Raw genomic sequence first — 19,423 nt, 5'->3', positions numbered from 1 at the left:
TTAAATAATGCCGTGAAATCCCCATCCTAAAACTGTTGGAACATTCTCAGCAAAAAAACAAAAGTCCACCAGAAATCAAAATGCAAAGCAAAATTAAACTCGAGAGAAATGTAAATATGCAATGAAAGCTTTTTACACAGTACTGAATAGACCACAAGATAATATCATTGAAAGACATACATCGAATACAGAAACACAGTTGGCGTATACGCGACCAAATATGAATGTCAATGATCTAGTGTATGCTAGGACATGTAGGAATATGCTGAGAAGGAAAAGACTCTGACCAGCTGGACTGGATGGAATAAGGGTTCAACCCATCCACGCTTATGATGAATTCTTACAAAACGGGAAAAAAGGATGCTAGAATACCTGTCGTAACATTACATAAGATGAGTAAATAAGATGCGCGGCTACGAATGCAATGAAGAGGAGAAAAAGTGGTTCCAGAAAAGCAGATAATGAAGACGACACCACACTTCGAAAAGAATATAAAAAAGAAATCGTAGCAGCCGAGGTGGATATCTTTTGAGAATTGATTATAATGTTATACATTAAAATCGACTGAGACCAGCTGCTGAAATTCCAACACAATCTAAAAAATGCATAGAAGATTAAAGTGTATAAAGCAGCAATGAAAGAAATGCTGAGAAAAACTGATCTAACAACTTGCAGTAACAGTGAATAGTGTATAGCAAAGGCTCTCAGCAACGAAAAGGAAAGGACAAATATGTCAGCAAATAACCAAAGTGGTAGGTCAAAACAGAAAACTAAATTAAATATTCTAAGAGGAGAATAACTGATGGCTAATGAGCTTTCGAAGGAAATAAAAGTCAAAACTCGAAAAATAAGAAACATTAAACGATAAAATAAAATTACAGATGAACACTGCATGGAAGTCAAAGCACAACGGGTTAGAATATATGCAAAAAGATAAATAAATAAAAGGAAATTCTATTAACATAAACGTAAGATTTTATAAACGAGTGCAAAGAAATGATATTGAGAAACGGAAACAACAAACAGAAATAAAGGATTCACCTGTAGCTTGTGTTATATTGATGTTGGAGGGACGAGTTGTTGGTTGGTTTGCGGAAGCTGCACGTAATGATTTAACAACACCAAGCATACAGTTAAACATGATCTATTAACGCCGCGTAAATCATATGAAGTTGGTCGTACATTACAAATATGCACGCAGAGTCAGCAAAGTGAAACAAATTCAATGTAACATGGGTTAAACACAAGTAATATATATATACATGCGCCGTTTCATGTCATCTACTACAATCGCATATCCGTTAAGCATTCAGTCGTTAGAACGACTACGAAAGAGAGGGTATTTCATGCCGTGACAAAGGACACACAGGTGTTTGGTGTCGAAAAAGGTTCTATAACTAGGATTTGTAGGGAAATGTTTCTAAGGCCTTCCAAAATCGTCTTTCACGCGATGTCTAGCTTCTGATTGAAAAATAACTTTGATGCACGGATAACCAAGCCATAGCAAGGTCGTGGCTTGAAATCCGCAATGTGGCAATGCGAGTTCGCGTCCTACTAAACACCCAATACGAGTGAAGTTGAGAAACTTTGGGAAAACATTAAGGATAAATTGACGGTATATATATCATAGAAGCACACTGGATTAACTGCGAATATGAAAGAATGTAAGATGTGAAACAACAACAATAGGTAAGGGTTGATGCGTGGTGACGTTTGAAAGTCATGTAAATCTATTATATAAAATCCGTTCTGTCTGTATGTGTGTGTGTCTTCTAGGATCTCGGGCATCCTCCATCCGATTGCGCTGACATTTGATATATAGATACCGACGGTATCAGGGAGTGTATAAGTCTTGAAAAAATTACAAAAATCCATTCCAAGTGAGAATGCAATCGATAAAGCTGTGGGAACGTGCATTTGTACGCACACGTACATCAGCTGTTGCGATGGATACTATGCGTATGTGAGAAAGGTGCACGTGCATTTTGCGCCAAAAAAGCCGGCTGGCTTGAAATAATGCCACAAAATGCAGTATATGTAAGAGACCAAAAACGTAAGATGCAAAATAGATATTTTCTTCAAACTTGGCATAGAGGAAGGAAAGACTATTTGGTTTCTCAAGAAGTTTTTTTTCCTTAACTTCGTTTAATAAAACCAAAACTTTTATTGAAATAAAGGCATGCTTAATTATTTTTTAATGAAAAGAAAACAGTGATTGCATTTTATTCAGCAGATATGATTCAGCACCGTCCATTGGACGATTGGGGGGGGGTTGCTTGTGCATATATAAAAATGAAAGTGAATAAGAATAATCGAGCTGAATGCGATATGGCTATCGTCTGAGAACATAAGGCAATCACCATTATACATACAGCAGAAAAACAGAAGAATATGCGTTTTTTTCAAACTTTCAGTTCATATCACATTGAATATTTTAAAAGAAAACCTGGCTCGGTTTTCCAGCCGGTGATCGTAAACGACTGAATCTGAGTAGTGGAGGGGTAATCAGAGCCTTTCAGGTATAATGTATGCATAAAAGAATACTCTACTACGCTTTTGATGAATCAGTATATACATACTTTCCCCAGAGCTATACGGTTGCTAGATAGACGACTGTATAGGTGCCACCTTCCTCTCTCGTGAACAACTCTGCCACTTCATCTCTTAACTCCCTTCTAACTTCAATCCTTCTCTCCAGTTCACTTCTACTATCTCTAACACCTCTGTTAACTTCCTTGATATCTCTCTTACCATTAACCACCCCTCCCACTCTCTCACCACCTCCGCCATGTTCAAACCAACAGATTCCCACCTCTACCTCAACCTCTCCTCCTCCCATCCCTTCCACACCAAATGGACTATCCCCTAGTCCCGGTTCCTCCGCCTCCGACGCTTGTGCAGCCGGGACCAGGATTTTGAGACCCAGTCCCAGTACCTTGCCCGCCTGTTCAGACATCGAGGATACCCCTCAAACTTTGTCCAAAATGCCCTTTCCCGTGCTGGTCGAATCGATCACACCACCGCCCTGTCTCCTTCTCCTCACCAACCCCCTAACCGCACACCTTTTCCTCTCCTTTTCCACACCTCCACTCTACCGCTTCGTCGGAAGATTCTACGGGCCTTCCGTAGTCTCCAGCTCGATCCCACGGCGTGCCCCATTTTTCCAAACCCACCCTTGTCCTCCTTTAAACGCGTCCAGAAACTACGCGATCTTCTAGTCCATAGCACCTTCTTCTCTCCCCACAGCCCCACCCGGATCCTTCCCGTGCTCCAGATGCTGCTGCAAAACCTTCCCCTTCATCACCAACACTACTTCTCTCACTGGTTCTTATCAGCAAACTCTTCGCATTATAAATTCCTTCTCTTACACCTCTTCTAGCCTCATATACTGATTAGATGCAACCTCTGTGGTAAACTATATGTAGGTCAGACGGGCCGCCGACTGACCGACCGGTTCACCGAATATCTAATGGATGTTCGGCTACGTTCGAACACCCCTGTGGCTCGTCACTTCCGCTTGGCCAACCATTCCTCCTCTAATCTCCGTCTTTGGCCTCACTCTGCACCATGGATCCACACTCAAGACTCCACCTGGAACAGCGGTATATCTTTAATCTACGAACAACTATCCCCTCAGACTAAACACTATCCCCTTCGGACTAAACACAACCACCTTCTCCTAAGACCCAAGCCTTGTGTGCTGTTTTGGTACATGGAAACTGAAAGAATCCTGTCGTATATATATATATTTATATTTGTATAATTGTGCGTGTGTGTGTTTGTCTCCCCGCCATAGATTGATAACCGTTTACGTGCCCGAAATTTAACGGTTCCGCAAATGTCACAGATAGAACATGTACCAAGCGTACGAAGAATAAGTCCTGGCATTAATTTCTTGGACTAAAGATGGTGCTCCAGCATGGCCGCTGTCAAATGACTGAAACAAGTAAAAAGAGAGAAGAGTATATGAATATGTGTGTGTGTGTGTGTGTGTGTAAATGTAATATGTGACAATTATTCAGTAGCCATGATAAAACTCCGAGTTTCGGATGCCGAGGTGGAAAACAACGCCGCTATCTCTTCAGTTATCCGGTCAGAAAAATGCTATGAAAAACGACCGTTATACAAAGTGAAATTACTGAGTGATTGACCGTTATTAAGACAAAAAAGCTATTCGAAGACCGGTAAGGGAGTAAAGTAAGGGGGTAAATAGTTCATAGTATTCGCGTAAGCGCACCTGTTCATACCAACACAGGTGCGCCTGCACACCCACATGCGTCCGCCTAAAAGTTGTTGTCTTAGCATTTTTATCAATATATATATCTACTCTGATGTTTTCATATCAGCCTATCAAATTAGAACTTAGTCCAATACTCACGTTTTATTTTTGCTTTTCGACAATTTTACATTATGTTCTCTGGTATTAGAAGTACTTTCATATTTTATGTAAGTAACATAGTAAAATATACAATTTTTAAAATATATGCAGTATATTTTTTAGTTATTAACAAATTACAGGCTAATGTTTATGCTGTAGCACCATTAACGGTCAGATAATGTACTTTGCATTTGACAAGTGTAGTAAAATGACCATATAAACACGGTAACACAGTTGACATTGATAGCGCTTATCCAGAGAAAGATTCAAACCAATTAGACACACTTCAAAACTGTTGTATTTGAGAAAAAATATATTTCAATCGATATTAATATTCTTCTTCACATTATTGTCCACTTACAGACTAGTTTAAGCTTTCAAATAAAATTCATTTCTTTTAATCTTCTAAATTAAAAAAATTTGTAAAATGAAGCTGTTTGTAGTTGCTGTTCAGTTAATATGTCCCGTTATCGCTCAATTTTTTTATCAAGGTAGTCGTACCTATACAATCCTAGATTTCGGAAAACGTTTATGGCAGTAGATTTCATTTTCAATTGCGTATTCGACATCTTGTCATTCAAGCCCTTATCATGTGTGCAGAGAGAGACAAGTGTAATTCCTGTACCGACGGCTTCATAAGAATTCGGCGCGATAGTTTAGAGATGTTTTGGATTTACCTCGCTTGAGGCCTAGATAAACTCTCCTCCAAAGCTGATTTCGTGGCCACATACGTCAGCCAGCGCGTTTTTTATGCTGACCGTTTAAATGATTCAGATTTCAACTCCTGTAAATCTGATTATAATTAGAGGCCGTCTGCTTTTCATGAAGTCCGGTACAATTGTAGTAATAAATATCTATATAAATTGCCACCAAGTCTTGTCATACCACAGGCTAACACACTGTTAGAAAGCCATCTTGCTGGTTTTATCACATTGAAAAATGGAGAAATACATTTGATATTTCAGCAAGGAAATTTTGGGTAACCGGAATTCACAACAATTGTGTGTTTCTTATATATAAAATTTCTACTCCCTTAACTGATCAAGTGCTAAACAACTTATTGAACGTCATACCACACAGATTTATACTGCTGTACCCGATTGATCATCGAGCAAATTCTTCTTACAAAATGGTAGAACTCATGGAGTATTCAACTCTAAGAGAAATCGTTTTTACATGGATTATTCTGCCATGAATATTCTTACAGAACCTAATGATGTTTACATGTGGATGCTCTTAGGGGAAAAACCAATGACATTTTTAAGCACTTATGTGGAGCACTTTACTTTTGGATGGTGTGTTACCAAAAGGACACCACTGAACACTTCGATATTGAATTACGAAAATTTTCCCCCATTAGTCAAAGATTTTACCCTTTCAAGTTCGACTTGCTAGATCATATTTCCATGATTAAATTTAGTAAGTACACTTACTCTAACTCGTTCCAATCTGAGCTTGATAAATATAAACAATTATTTAAGAACTCATATAAGTTTATATTAACGGATAAGATTAACAACCAATACGAGGTACATTACGCATTACGCATTCTAAATTACTAATCAAGAGCACCACAGATAAATCCCAGAGGTCAGGCCTAGACACGATTGTGTTAACATAGAAACTAAAGCCCTTCTCGGAGAGTTTCACTAAGATAAAACTGAAAGCTTTCATTACACTGACTTTAACGATAGATTTTGATGTAGACTAATTAGAACGGCTAAGACGATGCCGGGTTTAGTAAGGAAAAAGATTTTAAGAGATGTTTATAATAAAATTAAGTAATCTTCTAACAAGTTACTACGTTCTAATAGCTTCTCGGTGATATCTTGGTTCGAATGCATCCGAATCTCTGCCGCAAAATGAGCTAGAGTTTGCACTGTAATTTGTAACCATTGATGAAAAATAAACATTAGTCATGCATATTAGTCATGCATATAAAACACTCTTATTTATTGGCCGATCTCTTTGAACCTAAAAATAGCTGTTGTGACACGTTCATGGTTCTAATGAGTTCGCATGACAGCGCGTTAATTGGCATATTACTGGTTCATACATATTAAACCATCTAAATTCAAAATTCCCAAATCACAGTGTAGCGGTGACACAAATCCAAATCACTAGTTACTCGGTCAGACATCCCGACTGAACCACAATTGTTCCTCGTGATTGATCTATTAAGTAACCAATGAGCCTCAAGCCATCACGTGATTTAGTCTTCTAAAATTTCGTTTTTGTACCCTATAAAAGACCGCTTTGCATTGTAATTAATCGCAAAATATTGAGGCAGTTGAGCAACATGTGTCCGTATTCTTGACACGCCAGGGGGCCAGGGCAGATGACCCAGGAAGTCAGCCAAAACAAACGGCTGAGACAGATGATGAAGAAAATCCGTCACCACAAAGATAGCACAATTGAATCCAAATATTTTGGGCAAATCTCATGTTCCTTTGGCTGAGCTGACGAAACAGCATAATAATAATATAACCCGTGGCAGCAGTACTGGTATATACTGAGATGTCGCTTTGGCAGTGTCACACAATTATGATGATAACGATAAGGATTCCTTTCGAAAAATAGTTTTTTCCCGCTATAGTTCGGGAGGACTTAGAATTTCTATTAGCATGAAATTACCAAGGAGCGAGCTTTGTTTTTTTAGATGTTACCTTAGATCTCAAAACTCATTCCAGATCTTTTTGGTTGCTGTCACCAATTTGGAAATTTTAAAGTTAATTGAAAATTAATGTAATTTTTCACACTGAATCCCAATTCGCGATTCATTTATCCCCAGAAAAAACTTAGAAAAATGATGCAGAGGTTCAAAGTTTGATCCTTTTTAGTCCAATCAGAAAGCAAAAATTGGAAACTCCGTATTTTCTGCATGATAGCTGCCTGTCACCAAGTGACAGAGATAGCACAGATACAGAATGATATTGCTCGTCAAAACCTGTGGTGGTGGTTGTGGTGATGAAAGTCTTACAGTCTTGGAAGCACTGCGTTCTAGTTATAATGAAAAACCGGGTAGACTACATCGTTGGTCAATACTATGGAAGCAGACAGTAACATTAAATTTGTAGTCATGTGTATGTATACTTGTGGCTTCTGATTGATTGAAATAACTCAAAATTTGCAAACTTTAAAACCCATCAATTTGTTATTAATTTAATACGAAAAGGAATTTCATTGTTATAATTAAAAATAAAGCTAATCGGTATATAAACAATTTTGAGAATAATTGAAACAAAATTGAAAGAATACAAAATCTGTGACAGCAACCGAAAAGATCCCTAACTCTTATAGATCCTTCCATAAGGCCCCCCAAAAATCAACCTATATTAATAAATACTCTCACCACCCACCTGTTATATTTAAACAGTTAATTCCTAACAATGAATATAGAATCACATTATTTGTTTACCAGGGAAATAGTAATCGATGCACTTGGAAGTATCAGCACTCAACTACCAACATGGCTGAAAAAGATTGTTGGAAGTGTTAAGGTAGAACACCAACAAAAATCAGCATTGTTTGGAACTGCAAGAATTCTTCACAGAGTTCTTGAAGCATGACCAGCAAACAAGTATCCCCTTGGCTTGCTGGCCGTGGACAGCTGACACTTTCCATCATACCCAGCAAAATAAGCCGTGAATTATCTATTTCCTTTTATTCAGTTTTCTTTTTTCCTTCTTTCCTTTTTCTCTATCTTTCTTACACTTTTTTTTATCACATGACTTTGTAAATTAAGAATCTCGTAACATTATTTTAATGGCCCACCGATGTATACGGAGTGTTTTTTGCCCTAGGTGTCGGGAAGATACTCGGCAAGAAATAGAAACAAAATTGAAAAGAGAGGATAATGAGGATAATAATATATACACACAATCACACTTACAGATAAGACCTTTGAGTTCTTAAACGCCAGGTATTGAGTTCTTAAATGCTAGCAATGGACGTTGTCAGCTGAAATACATAACAAGTGCTTTAGAAATTCTCAAAAATATTCTTTGTTTAATCTTTGGGGACACATTTATTTTAGGTGAAAGGCAGTAGGGATCTTTTCGGTTTGAACGGCATTTTTCAAAAATAATTTGCACGTAACTAAACACTTTTAAACTTCGTATACTGGTAGAATGTGTTTATAAAACATCTTTTTCTCTTGGCTTTATTGAGAAAATTCTATAGTTTGTAAGATATTTCTTTTTTTTTTCTTCTATTTCTGCAATTTCAACAAATCAGTGACGTCTATTGCGGTGAAAACATTCAGTGCTGTATGAATATGTCCCTCGTTTAAGAAACAGATTGGGTTTATTTACATTTCTGAAGAAAAAAGAAACCCTTCCCCCCACCCCTAACCCTAACTCTAAAACAGATTGATATGCAATAGATCGATACTAGGGTTATAATTATGGGTGACAATTTTATATGACACCGCTAGAAAAATTGCCGTTCAAACCGAAAAGGTCGGGCAGTAGTTCTTCAATTGAAAAATAAAAGATCTTCGAACAAATTTCACCAACTTTATTTATCCACCTAGAAATAATCAGAGGTAAATTAAATGCAAACATATTTAGAACCCAAAGCACAGAATAAACAACACAAAATATTTTATCGAATGCTGCACTGATTCTGCTTGTTCAATGTGTGTACTTACACATATACACATACATATACACACACACATATATATTTATATGTTTGTATGTGTGTGTCTATACATACATATATATATTATATATATATATATATATATATATATATGTGTGTGTGTGTGTGTGTGTGTGTGTGTGTGTGTGTGTGTTTGTGAGTGTGTGCCTATGTACATATGTGTGCGTGTGTGTGTGTGTATGAACACACATTTGTGTTGCAGGCATTTATAAAATGGTAAAATTCTTAGAAAATATAAACATGATAAATAACATTAGTATTTCAGATGAAATTAGAAGATATTCAGAATCTTTTATATTCTAAAGGGCAAAAAACTGAGCAAGCAGGAAAGAAATTTTGAAATTGTCGAATTTCTTCTGAATTAATCTTACCTCCTTTTGAGACATTCTATATGAATTCAATTTTCTTTCATCTAAATTTTGCTTACTCTGCTGAGTGGAATTACAGCCAAGCCCACCTTAGGATATTAATTTAATGCCTTTGCCGTAAGCAGTTATTTTCCTGCACAAATACTTTTATCCTTGCACTATCCTATTCGCTAAATATCTTTTAGTTGTACCTGAAATCTCAGCACAAATATTCTCACACATTCACAAAGATAATTAGATAAACACAAAACATAACACACACATATACATGCTCTCTCTCTCTCTCTCTCTCTCTCTCTCTCTCTCACACACACACACACACACACACACACACACGCACAAACAAAATGTGGTAAGACCATATGCAAGCGTACTGCTAGATCAGCAAAAACGACACGACATATTTGTCAACCTATGAAAAAAGAGGAAAACTTTAGATCTTAAAGGAATATTTTATTCTTATTATTGTATTATTTACATGTTCTACAACAACACTATAATAAAAATTCTTAACAAAAATATTCGAGTGAGATTTTTGCCACTTTCTTCTTTTAAGCAAAAGTAAAGCGTTCATTTATTTATTGCTACAATTTCTTTCATAGACGATTTACTTTATTCTTTTTTATTTGCTTCACTTTTCACGAGATAGAACACTCTACTTTGCTATTTGAATATTGGTGTTTTAACTCACTGCAATGAATATTTCCTGCATAACTATATTGATGTTGGGAAAGGCGGTGAGCGCGCAGAAACGTTAGCACGACGGACGTTACGTTCTGAGTTAAAATTCCGCCGAGGTCGACTTTGCTTTTCATCCTTACGGGGTCGATTAAATAAGTACCAATTACGCACTGGAGTCGATATAATCGACTTAAGCCGTTTGTCTATCCTTGTTTGTCCTCTCTGTGTTTAACCCCTTGTGGGTAGTAACGAAATAGGTATTTCGTCTAGCGTTACTTTCTGAGTTCAAATTCCGCCGAGGTCGACTTTGCCTTTCATCCTTTCGGGATCGATAAATTAAGTACCAGTTACGCACTGGGGTCGATGTAATCGACTTAATACCTATGTCTGTACTTGTTTGTCCCCTCTATGTTTAACCCCCTTATGGGCAATAAAGAAAGATATATATTGATGTTGGGATTGAGCTGTGTTTCAAACTTTGGCTTTGCAACATATATGCTTTGCGGTTCAATCTCAGAGCAAGGCAACTTCATGATTTTCTTTCTCTATAGATTCGTTTTCCTACACTTTTGCAAAGTGTAGAGTGTAGAGAAATTTGTCACACACATGTACACTTACACACACACACACACACACACACACAACACACACACACACACACATGCACACACTAATATGTACATATGCTTACACATACATACTTATACACACACATACATGTACATACATGTGTGTGTGTGTGTAGTAACAATCAACAGAAGTACTACAAAAGCCGGGTACAATAATTTTCTTAGGACCCTCCTATGGTCTCCGACCATAGAGTTTTTCAGACATGCACCCTACTCCTTAGACACAGGAAGACTCTGTGATGGACACAAATGCGGAAATCTGTCTTCAGAGAAACCTAATAATGATATTTCCGTTGACCATGGGTCAACGGAAATATCATTATTAGGTTTTTGACTGGATCAGTAAGGGAGAATGATGAAAAGAAAATTTGTCAGCAAATATAAAGGCATGCACAGCAAGGCAAACACATACACAAACAAATATACACACACAAACACCACAAATGCCTGCACATTCAAGCTTTAGGTACAACTAGGAAGCAGACAAGAATAATGGTAGAGATAAAAGCAGGTCAGTGGTGAAATGATAACACTGGTCAGCATTTGGGAATTATTTTTTTTTTTTAGTTTTTATTCATGGATGTAATGTTATATATTTTTGAGGTACTGATTTTAAATATCTAAACCATTTTGCTCTGTCACATAAGGATGTTGAATAAAACACAAATCAATAATAATTTTAAGATGTGAATTTTTAAAAAATCGTTTTTATTAATATGAAGAAAAAGCAGATTCTATTAGTTTTAAGAACAAATGTTTTCCAAATCAACATGAAATGAATCAGAATTATCAACATCAAAGCAAATGAATGTAAAAAATATCATCCTAATGGTTAGCCTACGTATTGATTCAAATGAAGGAGGACTGCTTTGATTTCCACTTGTACTGTGTATTGGAGCGATCACCACCATCATGTTGACATTCCATTTGCCCTTGTATCGAGTTTCCATGGTGCAAATGTCTTGATGGAACCGCTCTCCTTCTTCTTCACTGTAGTCCCTACATTTCTTGGGAAAATTGTCAAGATACGAGTGCGAAAAATGCATCTTGACACTCATTCTAAACCCAAGTTGTTGGAAACGTGATATCAGGTCTTGGATCATTTTTTCATATTCTGGGGAGTGGCTGTTTCCCCAAGAAGTTTTGGACAATCTTCTTAAAGGAAAACCAGGCATTCATTTTGATACCTGCTAATGCTTCCTCAAAATGCTTGTCCCTCATCAATTCCCGAATCTAAGGTCCAACAATGATTCTTGCTTTTAGCTTGCCTTCACTCATATAAGAAAACTTTGACTCCAGGTACTTAAAAGCAGCTCCATTCTTGTTCAGGGTCTTTGCAAAACTTTTCACAAGCCTTAATTTGATGTGGAGTGGTGGCAGCAGAATTTTTTTTATGGTGGGGAATTAAATAGTGGCACAGCTTTCAGGTTGTGATTTCCGAGTAAGAAGCTGGTTCTTAGCAGCCAGTCTTTTTGTTCATAGTGTTGGCTATCTGTCCTACTATCCCAAAGACACAGAAAACAGGAGACTTGAAGACCTAGTAGAAAAGCAATAACTTTTAAATCACCTGAAATTAGAAAATTGTGATTATGGTACTTGATTGCAGTTATTTTTGTCTTCAAATTTTCATAAGGTTCTGGCATTTGAATACTATGGCTTATTGGCACAGATGCAGCTGGGTTGTTATTGTAGAGAGGAACAGCCTTTAAACATCTGTTAGAAGAATCGATGAAGAGCCTCCATTCATCTCCTTTGTACATCATCCCCATGTGTTCAATAAGGCTAGAAATATTTGAGCGGAAATCTAAAGAATCCTCTTTCTCAAAGAACTGAATGAATTCCACTTCTTGATGAGGGTACCAAGCAATTGTTTTTCCAGTAGCTAGAAACTTGTGTTCCCACAGTCTAGAGCCAAGTAAATGTACACTTTATTTTGGAAGGTTAAGGTCTCTAACCAAGTCATTGAGCTCAACTTTGTGAAGAATTTGGGGTTGTCATTTGTTGGTGGCTCATAGTCTACTTCTATCTCATTAGTATCACTAGTATTAGACTCTGATGAAATTTCCTGTGTCTCAGGTGGCACAAGTACAGGAATATCATTTCAGAGTGAAACAGGCATTAATGCTGAAGGAATATTTGGGTACATTATGGGATTTTTAATCTTCTCGATGAATCCAAAGGAGCAGTCATCATAGTGGTTCATCTGCTCCCACCGTATCACTGATACTCCAAAAGGCATACATTTAAGTTTACCAAGTGACCACATTTGAAGCTTACGGATGGAACTCTTGCATCAGTAAGATTAAAGTGAAGTGAGGTGCAAATGGCTTGTCTAGATCTCCCAGTGTGCAGCCAAAATAAGCTAAATAGCAGCTCCAGGAATCTGAAAGGGTGAATTGCCCACAAACAAAGCAGAATATATCTGGTGAATTGATTCACCCTCAAGACATATTCACAGACTGAAACTAAAGAAAAATATATTAGATTTAACATTTAAGTCAATACAAGGTAAGAATTTTAATTTATCATTTACATATGTTATACAATAAGAGATAAGTAACGCTTCCATATAACCTGATAACCTGATGTGATAGAGATGAATAAAAAATACAATGACACATTATTTTTCTTATATATTCTGAAAAAAGATACCATACAGACAATTAAAAAAATCATGCAGGCCAGTGTAATGGAGAAATAAGAAATAGAAAGGAGAAAAGGAGTACAAGAAAGAAATAGACAAAAAGGGATTGGTCAAAAGGAAACGAGAAGGAAGTAAAATGAGGATTCAGTGGGGCAGGCCAATATCTGGCATTTAAAGAGGTTGAAAGAGTGGAATTTTAAGAAGGAGTAAACACAAGTGGAAGGTTCAAACTGGTCCCACACATGCTCAAGTATGTGTATACATTGTCATGGGAAGAAATATGAGCTGTCAGACATGCACACTGAGGGATACATACAAATGCCCTGTAGATGGGTAAAAAGCATGAAGCATATGACACTACTGTATTGAGTCTATATTCATTTCTTTATATGTTATATGTATTTATGCCTTGGCCATTTTCTTTTTCTTTTTCTTCCTTACATATAAAATTAAATCTCAGCCAGAAAAAAATCTGAAATTGATTAAATTCTATAAAAATGCTGCCCAGGCATTGCCATATTCCAATGATTTATGCCAGTAACAAAATAAATGCATATTAAAAGTGAATAACTCTTTTATTCTTTTAGTGTTTGCTGTCAAGAATTATGGTTATTCTCAAGTACCGGTTCAAAGGTTTTAACATCAATATTCAATACTTTGCCCAGTACCTATTTTATTGATCTCATAAAGATGAAGATGAAAGCTTAAAGGGGTTTAACCAGAGTACAAAGGGTTATAACGAAATGCCATATGGTATTTATATTTAAAGTTTCATAAAATCCACCACACATAGGAAGTTATACACAAAACACACACATACATGCACACACATGCAGGTGCACACACACACATACATACATACATACACGCACATACACACACACATATGTTTCAGTTACAAGATTTTTCTTCCTTAAAATTATCAGCAAATGTATGGCTTGCAATATTGCGTCCCCAAAGTCCATCCCCTCCTCACCATGATGGGGATGCTGGCAAAGGGTAGTGTCAGAGCTATTTTGTCGGGAATTTCGGTTCCTGGTAGGGCCACCCAAGGCAGATTGGTCTGACACCGAGTGGTATTAGGGCCACAACCTGGCAGACAGGGCTCTGGTGAAAATCCTCTGAGTGTCTCTTTCAGCAACTGGCGGCTCCTCGGTCATTCTGTCCCTGCATCTGTGGACAATCTGCAGCAAACAGGATGTCTCTACATGCGGGATTGTTGGGGACCACTTGTGAAATCCACATATTTTCATAAAACTTCTTCCAAGGCAGAAGCCAACTCAACCCGCCCAGGGTGAATGTCACCACAAGTTCATATACAAGTAATATTCGGACACAATTGTGAAATAAAAAGGGTTTTTTTTCTATGAAATATGCTTGTATATATTGCAGAAATCAAGAATGCTGTAATTATGCAACAAAATGTCTAAAACTAATATCAAATTCCTTTATTCTATGCAGTCATTAAAATAGATTAACAGTTATTCATTCCCCCTCCCCACTTCCATCTCCATCTGAAGGCTTATCAAATTTCAGAACAATTCTTTTTACAAATCAGATAAAATTTCTTACTGAATTATTTAAAATTATTTAGGATAGATTTTTTTATATTTTTCTATCAGCTTTTCATTTGTCCCTACATTAATATCAGTAAATTCTAAAAATGATAAATGAGGTTTTTTCATTGCCATAGCAACACAGTTTGTTTCAGAAAAAAATTATTTCAAATGCTAGACTTGAACTCTTGAGCGATTGCATTAGGAAACATTGCATTCAACCAGATTTTCAGTATATTTCAGATAATAATGTCAGATGCTCTGATACTTATTGTCTTGTCCTTAAATAAACAAAATGTGTACGTCTGTGTGCAACGTAAATTATTGAATGAAAGACCTATTAGATCATAGCTACTGGAAGTGTGATCAGTTTGTCCAATATAAATTTTCCCGCACATACTACCATAGACACTTGATTATAAAGTAACATAATGGAAATTGTTACTAGTGAAGCGGAGAGTAGATGTAAACATCTATATAAATAACACTACTATGTATTCAACACTATGTGGACATTCCTTTTATTCTGGAATTTCTGTTCTGAATTAATTTCCCCCTATTCTATATATCATTACTATTGTAATATCTGTATTCTCTGCTCATATATTTACACCTTACTTTCTCAGATTAAGCACTAACAGTTATGTTAAACTTTTTGTTGGTGAAAATTATTGAATCTTATATGTAGGTAGGAAAACTATTAGTGTATTATTTTGGTGTACCATGCCATGGCCAGTTGTATTAAAGATGGAGAATAGGTGATGGGTTAACTTCATATATATATTTATATATATAAATCAGTAAATGGTGGGGTTGTGTTGACCACACATGGAGAAATGATAGGAGAGGAAACATTATAATAAGGCAGAATGCTAAATTGAAAGTAATCTTTAATAAAAATGTGTGTATGGAAAATTAAAAAAGAAAGATAATAAATCAAACTGGTTTTCATTGCAAGGCAAATTTTTAAGATTTGGAAGGGGAAAAGAATTTTTTTTTTAAATTGAGGAAGGGGAAAAAAGAAATTTACAATTTTTTCAAAAAAATAATAATACATATATACAAAAATTCATAAATAAGTATACCGATACATTGTAGAGCCTTTATGCTTTTAGAGTTCAATAACAATCCTATATATATATATATATATATACAGTTCATCATTCCAGGGAGATGAAAGTAAAAGTCCACCATAACAGAATTTTGTAAACTCCATTCCCATATACCTGCTTACACATAGTATTTTATTTTACCTCCATTATTCCATTTTGGAGAAGACTAAATGTAATATCCACTCATGAGAAATACTGTAGCCTTTGATTATAGTCTCATTCACTTCCTCTGAATATACTTTGAGATAACTGTATGAAGTCAGCAGAATTGTATATGACATACAAGAATGTACTCCAATGGTGTGTCTTTTAATCTCAAATACTTACTTACTTACCTGTACTGGGCGGGTTGAGTCGGCTTCTTCTGCCACCCTCGAGGCATCTCGAGCCATGGCAGCCCACGCACGACAGTCCTGCACCAGTTCACTGGAAATAGCGAGCCAGTTACAGTTCCATTGGCACAGGCCGACCACCTGCTGACCCATGAGCACCGAGAGGTCCTCCTTGATCATCGTAGCCCAGGTCTTCAGCTGCCCGCCCATGCGTTTCCGCCAGTTGGGAAGTGGAGTTGGGAGAAGGACATCATGGCTCAGTTCACCCACCGGATGCCTACATGCATGGCCAAACCATCGCAAGCGCCGTTGCAGAAGGAGAGATGGAAGGGGCCATAGAGATAGGTGAAGTCGGAGATTGGCGGTGGGCACTACTAAATCTCAAATGACAAGAACATGGAATTAAATATTTTGTAGTATTCAGTTTTATCTTGGTATTTCATCAATTCCAGCTCTACTGATATGTCTAATTTTCTACTTGACCAAAGAAACACTAGTTGTAATTTGAGGTTATCTCAATCATTTATGTTCCGACCACTACTAAATTCAATGTTGACGTTTAAGGACCAGCATTCAAGTTGATTGTTAAGGGTCAATGTTGAATTCATTAGTGAAACCTTATTTGAATTCTTTAGATCAGACATAAAGTTTATATCTCTGAAGAAAATAATACTCAGTGCAGCAATAAATATGTTAAGGAAAGCCTATGTAACCTGCAAGATGATGTGAATATTCCAAGAGAAGTAAAGAATTAATTTATGAAGTACTAATATGGAAACTAGTACAAAGAAATAAATAGGGAAAGAGCCTGTATTAATGTACATTGTTTTACTATGAGTATATTACTCTCATCAGTTGTTAAGTTCTACAAGCTGCAATACGATTGCAATACCAGGGCTCAGTAGAAAGTACTTATTTTATTGATCTCCTAAAGATGAATATGAAAGCTTAAAGGGGTTTAACCAGCATACAAAGGGTTATAATGAAATGCCATATGGTATTTATATTTAAAGTTTCATAAAATCCACCACACATAGGAAATTATACACAAAACACACACATACATGCACACACATGCACGTGCACACAGAATTTTGTAAACCCCATTACCATATACCTGCTAAAATATTTACACATAGTATTTTGGCCCCCGTGCCGGTGGCATGTAAAAAGCACCATCCGATCGCGGCCGTTTGCCAGACTCGTCTGGCACGTAAAAAGCACCCACTACACTCACGGAGTGGTTGGCATTAGGAAGGGCATCCAGCTGAAGAAACATTGCCAGATCAGACTGGGCCTGGTGCAGCCTTCTGGCTTCCCAGACCCCAGTTGAACCGTCCAACCCATGCTAGCATGGAAAGCGGACGCTAAATGATGATGATGATGATGATTCCATTCTAGAGAGGACTAAATATAATATCCACTCATGAGAAATACTGTAGCCTTTGATTATAGTCTCACTCACTTCCTCTGAATATACCTTGAGATAACTGTATGCAGTCAGCGATCAAAATTGATCTTAGAAGGATTAAAATGAGCCAGCCACCTTTGCATATAGAAGAGTATTTTTTTTATGTTCTAAAACAGTCTTGGTCCCATTTTTTAAAACTGAAAGTGCTGAAAATAGCCCATGTTACCATTGAGAAAATATGAAAACGGAAGAAATATCTGAAAATAGAATTGTTTCAATGGATGAAAAAGTTATGCAGAGTTAGGTTATTCCACCATGCAAGATCAGCATGTCAGGAAAATGGTGCAGTGCTATGAGATTATTCAAAAGGCGATATGGAAATGAAGGCATTGTACAAATAGTATGTTTATGAATAATTTTAATTATCTTCAGTCACATGAATTTGTTTTGTTTTTTGTTTTGTTATCATTGTGTTGCATGCCAATTCTCCTTGGTAGTTGTTTCAGAGACAACGAGAAATAATTCATGTTTGAAATGGTGTTCTGATTTGTTCTGTAAGAATATAGCTACCAGTATGGCGAGGGCAATGTAGGAAGAGAGAATTAAAGTTTACAACTGACAATAGAGATTGCATTTTAGTCATGTTAGAAAGATCAAAGAACCAAAATAGTAATTATCAAATAGAAAACAATCAATTGATTTCTACACAAACTAAATATAAATACATTTTCAGATCACTGGCTAGATCTCAGTGCTGTTGTTCAAAGAGAGTGGTATTGTGGGAACAAATGAAAATCATTGATAAAGATTTGAAAGACAATTGCTTGTACTACAGTTCAATAATTAGAGATCAAAAAGTGAATAGGATGAGTTATTTTCAACTTCACAAATCGCCATTAAACTATTTCAAAGAACTACTAGAGAGATTTAACCTTAGTTATGACAGGAAACAACACTCTGTTGAATGTCAGACTAAAAGTGATATTTATTCCAATTTGGTTTTCTTTTTGTTTTTTGTTATTTGTTTTGTCTTGTTTTTTTTGTTTTGTTTTTTTTTCAAAATAATGATTGGAAAACAGAAATGCTTGTGTCAATTGATGTACTGGAGAAATTAACATGAGCTACCATTGCCTGACAAATTGACATGGAAAAATTTACTAAGGAAGATATCTGCATGAAGGATATGTTGTTTAGCAAAGGCTAACTCATAGTAGAATATTTTAGAATATTTGTTATCACATCACACAAAGTATATTTTCTCCCATTTAACCCCCAAAACCCTTTCTTTTATTTTATGCAACATACAAATTATTACATCTGCAAAATGATTAATATCATATATGTAGATAGAGCAAATTCTGTCATGATTTAAGGGAAATGAGATATGATTTTAAAGAATTCTATTTTTGTTCATAATGGAGCTTTTAACACTTTAATTCTTCTTTCTCTCTCCCTCTCATTCCCTCTGTCTTTTGTCTCTCTGCCATAATAACTCAGGGAGACATGTTTAAATTGTGGAAGGATAAAATAAAGGATCTTCAGTCATTAAAATTTTACTGCTTAATGAGTAATGAGAGACACTGTATGGTGAGGGGGAGAGAATGGGATGGATTATCAAAGGCAACTGTTGAAGAGAGATGAAATAAT

The sequence above is a fragment of the Octopus sinensis genome, linkage group LG15, assembly GCF_006345805.1.
Source record: "Octopus sinensis linkage group LG15, ASM634580v1, whole genome shotgun sequence".
Classification (NCBI taxonomy): domain Eukaryota; kingdom Metazoa; phylum Mollusca; class Cephalopoda; order Octopoda; family Octopodidae; genus Octopus; species Octopus sinensis.
Note: the sequence above shows the minus strand (reverse complement) of the source record.